Raw genomic sequence first — 6,633 nt, 5'->3', positions numbered from 1 at the left:
AAAATCTCCAGAATTTTAAGCAAAAAATATATTTGAAGGGAAGTTGGGTTTAATAAGGACTGGTTCATTTAGTGTGACACGTCCACTGATATATATTTGCATATTTACGTGATTGCATTACTTTATTTACATATTGTTATAATTAGCTTTGCCAGTAAATATTAATCACACTGAAACGTCACAGGCTTTTTTAAATAAATAAATAAATAAATAAATAAGAAATAAATGAATAAATAAATAAGGCTCTGCTTTTATGCCCTTAAAATTTATACTCAACCGGGGTGCCTGGGTGGTTCAGTTGGTTGAGCGACCGACTTCGGCTCAGGTCATAATCAAACGGTTTGTGAGTTTGAGCTCCACATCAGGCTCTGTGCTGACAGCTCAGAGCCTGGAGCCTGTTTTGGATTCTGTGTCTCCCTCTCTCTGCCCTTCCCCCTCTCATGCTCTGTCTCTCTCTGTCTCAGAAATAAATGCACACTAAAAAAAAATTGTAAAGATTTATATTCAACTTAAGAATTAGAAAAAATAATACAAATGAAACTAGGATTCTCTACTACTTAGTGGAAATATATTTATACTTTCCAGAGAATTACATTAAACTATTTCACTCTTTATTGGTGCTTTGATAATGTGGACATGTCACCAAGGCGAAATGTTAAAAATAGTTCTGATACCCACATAACTACCTTTAGTGAATCCCACATTTGTCAAACCTACAGAATTGGGTTTCGCTACACCCCATTAATATGCTGTGAATGCTCCTGTAAGCCTGCAAATGTCTTGAACAGATGTTCTCCTTGGTATTCTCACGTTCGGTAAAACTTTCTTTGCAGCCTACCACTGTTCCATGAATCCCTTGACATTGGAGAAATCACGAATGTATGTTAAACAGCTGTGGAAAATTGAGAGGTGCAAGATTGTACATGTTTCACGTTTCGGGAAGACACCACTACATCTTGGGGAGGAAGGAGGGTGCTTCCAGATAGGCGTGTTAGTTACCTATTGCTTCTGTACCAAAGTACCATGAACACAATGGCTTAAACAATACACATGTATTATCTTACGGTCCTGGGAGTCCGAAGCCCAATTTGGGGCTCACAGGCTAAACTCAGGGTGTCCTCAGAGCTGCTTTCCTTCTACAGGCTCTAGGGCATAATCCGTTCCCTTACCTTTCTTAGCTTCTAGAGACCACCTGTAGTGCTGTGCTGCATGGTCTCTTCCTTCATCTCCAAACTACATCCCTCCAACCTCTGTTTCTGTTGTCACATTTCCTCTCTGACACTTCTTATACCCTGCTTGTCTCTCTAAACAAAACAAAACAAAACAAAACAAAACAAAACAAAACAAAACAAAACACCTGTGATTACATTGGGCCCATTCGGAGAGTCCAGGATAATCTCCTCTCAAGACCCTTAACACATCTGCAAACTCTTTTTTTTTTTTTTTTCCATATAAAGTAACATTTTCACACATTCCAGGAATTAAGGCATGGAAGTCTCTGGGAAAGAATAGTGCTGTTCAGCCAACCATTCATGGGCAAGGAGGTAGAATCTAGTGGAGGCAGGAGAAAACTACAGACCCTTGCTTGTGACTTAACGTCATTTCAACCTAATACAACAATATGTAGAGGTAGGATTGGACGGCTAACAGAAAAAGGAGACTGGTACAATTCATTCTCCTTGGGTGTGGGGAGGGCCTCTGAGATGACAAACGACTTAAGTAAACTCTATTTATAGAGGCTTTAGAAGTTTGAGAGTGTCATCCAAATTTCCGCACCCCCTTCTCGTGTTATGTACTATTATTCCCACTGCAGAATTGAGGTAAGTCTTGGAAACGTAAGAAATGTCCCAAAGCCACAGCTTGTTAGAGGCTGAGCAGATGCTTCTGATGCCCAAATCCCTCTACGCTGCCATTCACACAGGCCATTGACCTCTTAGCTACGTCTCTCTGGAGGGACTGTCCACGCATAGCGCTTGGAGGTGGAGTAGGAATTTGCTGGAGGCAAAGGGAAGAATGGAACCGCCACAAGATGAAAAATAAGTAGAAAGACGTAAGACCAGTAACTCCTCAGCACGACCGGAGGGCAGTCTATGATTCTGCAGAGCCGAGGTGTCTATGGGGAACGAACGATGGTCTTCCAACAAGTTTTCACCCATCTGGTGTTTTTACCTTCAGCCCAACTCACTCAAGCCACCTGGATTAGCTTTCCAAAATACAGATACTTTTTTGCATAAAACCTTCAAGGTGTAAAGCCTCAGCCTGGCACCCAATGCTTTGCCAGAGCTTTGCCTGAGTTTCCTCATCTGTGGAGTGAGAATAGTATGAGTGTCTACTTCATAGATGACCGTGGGGATCAAACAGATGATGTGGGCAAAGCACCCAATGCAGTTCCTCCTGCTAAGGCTGTACTTAAAAATTAGCAACTATAGGGGCGCCTGGGTGGCTCAGTCGGTTGAGCGTCCGACTTCGGCTCAGGTCCAGATCTCGCAGTTGACGAGTTCGAGCCCTGCGACGGCCTCTGTGCTGACAGCTCAGAGCCTGGAGCCTGTTTCAGATTCTGTGTCTCCCTCTCTCTGCCCCTTCCCCACTCATGCTCTGTCTCTCTCTGTCTCTCAAAAATGAATAAACATTAAAAAAAAATTAAAAACAAATTAGCAACTATATCAGGATGCCTGCATGGCTCAGTCGGTTGAGCGTCTGACTTCTGCTTAGGTCACGATCTGCGGTTTGTGAGTTCAAGCCCCGCATTGTCAGGCTCTCTGCTGTACGTGCAGAGTCCACTTTGTATCCTCTGTCGCCCTCTGTCTCTGCCCCTCCCCAACTGGCTTGCTCTCTCTCAAAAATAAATAAACATTAAAAAAAATCAGCAACTATAATGATTATTGTTGCTCTGAATATTGCTTTCAGTGTACCATCCCCGTCAGTCCAGAGTGTAGACTGAGGCATTTAACAGACGGATTCTTGGTGGTAAGCAGCAAGATATCGTTGCAATATAAATCTAAGTTCCTTAAGTCAAATGAACTTTGAGAGAGAAAATACTGTAAATGGAGTATGGGAGGTATGGGAGGTAAGATCCTGTTTTGTTTTGTTTTGTTTTTGCTTCTTTTCCTTTTATGGGTTGCCTCCAACGGTGTACTTAGTTAGAGTCAGTAAGTGGGACTCAAAGGACTAAAACAAATTTTGCAAAGTCAACCCATGCAGAGGCCTTGCAAATCCTTCCTTCGAAATTGCCAGAGAACACTTTCAAGTGGCCGCCTTTATCAGCAATGGTGTTGGGAAAAAACTTTCCTATTCAGGCAGCAATTTGTTTGCTGTAGCTCCCGCTGTTGAAATATTTACGGAATGATAAGGATTCAATGTACTCAAACTTTTTTTTTTTTTTCCTGCAGAAAATATACAAACTATACACTTACTGCACAGTCATGGACCTTATCAACAAAACCAAACCAAAACCACCAAAAGATATTTTGCTCTTGAAAGTTGCTCTGCAGTTTTAAATGTATTGTTTTTTTTCCCTTTGAAGGCCTTTGTGGTAAGAAAAAAAAAAAAAAACAAAAAACCACCACAGTTTCCTTTTCAGTACATGGAGCACTGAGGGTTTAGTTGTTTTAAAAGATACATCCATATTTTTTCTTATAAAAAACAATGAACACATGCTCGTTACGGATAACGTAGAAAACATAGTGGAAACTATAAGGAAAAATTTTTAAACAACTGTAATTTTGCCACTCAAAACTACCCTGTTTTTTTTTTTCCAAAATATTAGTTATTGGATATTGGTTGCAAGGTGAACTGCTAATTTTCAATAAATTCTCACGGCACACAATTATAAGGAAATGGGAATTACTTTATTGTTAGGGAGGGTTCCTATCTCAATTTTACATGGAAGAAACCAAGTCCTGGGGTAATAAAATAAGTTTTTCCTTGGTCACAGAAAGGTGTCAAACTCAGGAGATTAAGCATTCACTTACATATTTATAAATATTGTGTATGTATGTATCCACTGTGTGTGTGTTTATGTATTTACACACATACACATACCCCTAACACAAGTTCACAATACAATACTTACATTTGCTTTGTACAATGTGTTTGATGTTTCGTTTTCTATACTATCCTCCTTTATCCATTTTTGAGACATTTGGCGACAAGCTTGTGAAGTATTTCACAACCCATTAATGTATCATAACTTGTCGTTTTAAAACATTGTTATAAAATGAATGAATGAATGAATGAATGAATAAATAAAATATTGCTCTAGTTCTTTGGTTAAAGACTCAAGTTTTACCATTTCGTGTTGGAGTCCATACGCTAATTAATGCTTCTCAAGATACTTGGAGAGGGATGGGAAGCTCAGGGCCAGCTGGAGAGTTAACTCTCCTTGCCTGTGGTCTGCTTTTGCTCTCATTCTCGAGGGCTGACCTGGGGCTGGTGTCTCTGGGAACCCCATGAGGATCAGATTTCGAGGGGAAGATGTAAGGCCAGAGAGGCAACTGTCTGGATTGTTGAGATTTTCTGTCTTTTTCAGCTTGGGGCTCTTCCTTATACTCACTCCCCATTGAGCGTCAGCCTTGCGCATCCTGGTTTGGTCCCTAATGTAAAATAAACTGAGAGCAGAAAATACCTTACTTCCTAGGGGGGCTGGGAAAAAGTAAACACATTCGGTGAATTTAATTGGTGGTTTGATACCTATTTCTCCTTTGCCTACAGTTCTTTTCCTTATCCTTGAAGTCGCTGGCTTTATTTGGCCCAGTGGGATTTTGTATAAGACAATCTTGACTACAGAGTTTTGTGTCACTGTGTGACCTGGGTCTCTCAGTTTTCTCATCTGAAAAACAAAGGCAGTAATATCCACCTCACAGGGAACTGGGAAAGGTAAGTGTCACTTACAAGGGGGAGCCATCAGGGGTCTGACTCAGAATTGGGATCTAATGAGTAAAAGTTACTCTTCCCTTTTTCTTGGGGTTTTGCTTTCAAAGCACATATCTTTTCCAAGCAGTAGTGGCCACATCCTTGACTTTTACAAGGAACCATTAAGAACATGTCCAACAAGCCAGAACTTTCCCTGCACAGAACCACAACTCAAAGTTTGGGTGCAGATAACTAGAGCAGTCATCCCTTTCTGTGGTTTTGTGTTCCTTGGTTTCAATTACCCACTGTCACCCGTGGTCTGAAAACTGTGAAAGCAGGTGGTTCTCCTGACTTTTGGGCAGAAGGCCAATAGTAGCCCAATGCTGTATCACAATGCCTATGTCATTCACCTCACTTCATCTCATTATGCAGGCATTTTATCATCTCACATCATCACAAGAAGCAGGATGAATACAATGCAATATTTCGAGAGACCACATTCAGATAACTTTTCTTGCAATATATTGTTAGTGATTGTTCTATTTCATTATTGTTGTTAATCTCTTACTGTGCTAGATTTATAAGTTAAACTTTATCATAGTTATGTATGTATAGGAGAAAACGGCATATATAGGGTTCAGTACCCTCCATGGTTTCAGACAGCCACTGGGGGGCTTAGAACATACCCCCTGTGGATAAACGGGGACGACTGTAGATTAGAAAAAAGTTTAACATGACAGGGGTACCAGGGTGGCTCTGTCGGTTAAGCGTCCAACTTGGGCTCAGGTCATGATCTCACGGCTCATGAGTTCGAGCCCCACGTTGGGCTCTGTGCTGACAGCTCAGAGCCTGGAGCCTGCTTCGGATTCTATGTCCCCATCTCTCTCTGTCCCTCCTCCACTTGTGTTCTGTCTGTGTCTCTCAAAAATAAGTAAATATTAAAAAAAAATAAAAATAAATTAAAAAGTTTAACATGACAGATACAAGTTGTATTTTCCATTCATGGTAACAGCTAAAAGAAAATCAAATAACAAAACCACAATGCTTATCAACCAGCATATAAGATTCTAAAATTATAAAAGTATAAGATTATAAAATATTCAGGAGATCTGGTGATTGGGAGCCTGGCGAAACTATTTACTTAGTAAAGAAAACAAGCAGAAGAAAGGAACTTTGGCTGTAACCTTGTGAAATGTTTATCTCTTTGCTGAAGCAGACACGTGGGCGTTAGGCTCTTATTAGCCAGTGTTGCCATAAGAGATAGTAAAACTTGAAAGCAGAGTTGGAGGAGTCAGCTCTTATCAGCTGTGTGGGAGAATCAGTTTTCTTGTTGCAGTAATTCTAAGGATGAAGATGGGATCAGTGGGAAAAAAAGGCAATAAAGCAGTTTATCCATCTCATCAATAGAAAAATGATTAGACTCCATTGCAATTATTTATCTGCTCCTTCTTTTAGATCAGGGAATAAGGATCTTGCCGTCTCTTCATTCTCTCTTCCAGAAAAATGCCTAGCAGAGTAGATGCTAAAGAAATGTTGGTTTATATTTATTAACTACATGGAAACAGGAATGCAGTTAGTGCTATGACACAGAGGTGCAGTGGGGTGCTGGATAAGGCATCTTGCCAAGAGAAAGTGGGTTCAACATTAAAGACTCTGTTTTCCCACACCTGACTTTGTGAGGCTCAGAGATTTCGCCCAGTCATTCATAGACATTATAACACATTCATGCCATTTACCCTATTGATGATTTGCATGATTTTTAAAAAATTTTTAATGTTTATT

The sequence above is a fragment of the Felis catus genome, chromosome B1 (genome assembly GCF_018350175.1).
Source record: "Felis catus isolate Fca126 chromosome B1, F.catus_Fca126_mat1.0, whole genome shotgun sequence".
In the NCBI taxonomy this organism is placed as follows: domain Eukaryota; kingdom Metazoa; phylum Chordata; class Mammalia; order Carnivora; family Felidae; genus Felis; species Felis catus.
The sequence above is the reverse complement of the archived record's forward strand: the minus strand, read 5'-3'. Positions refer to the sequence as shown.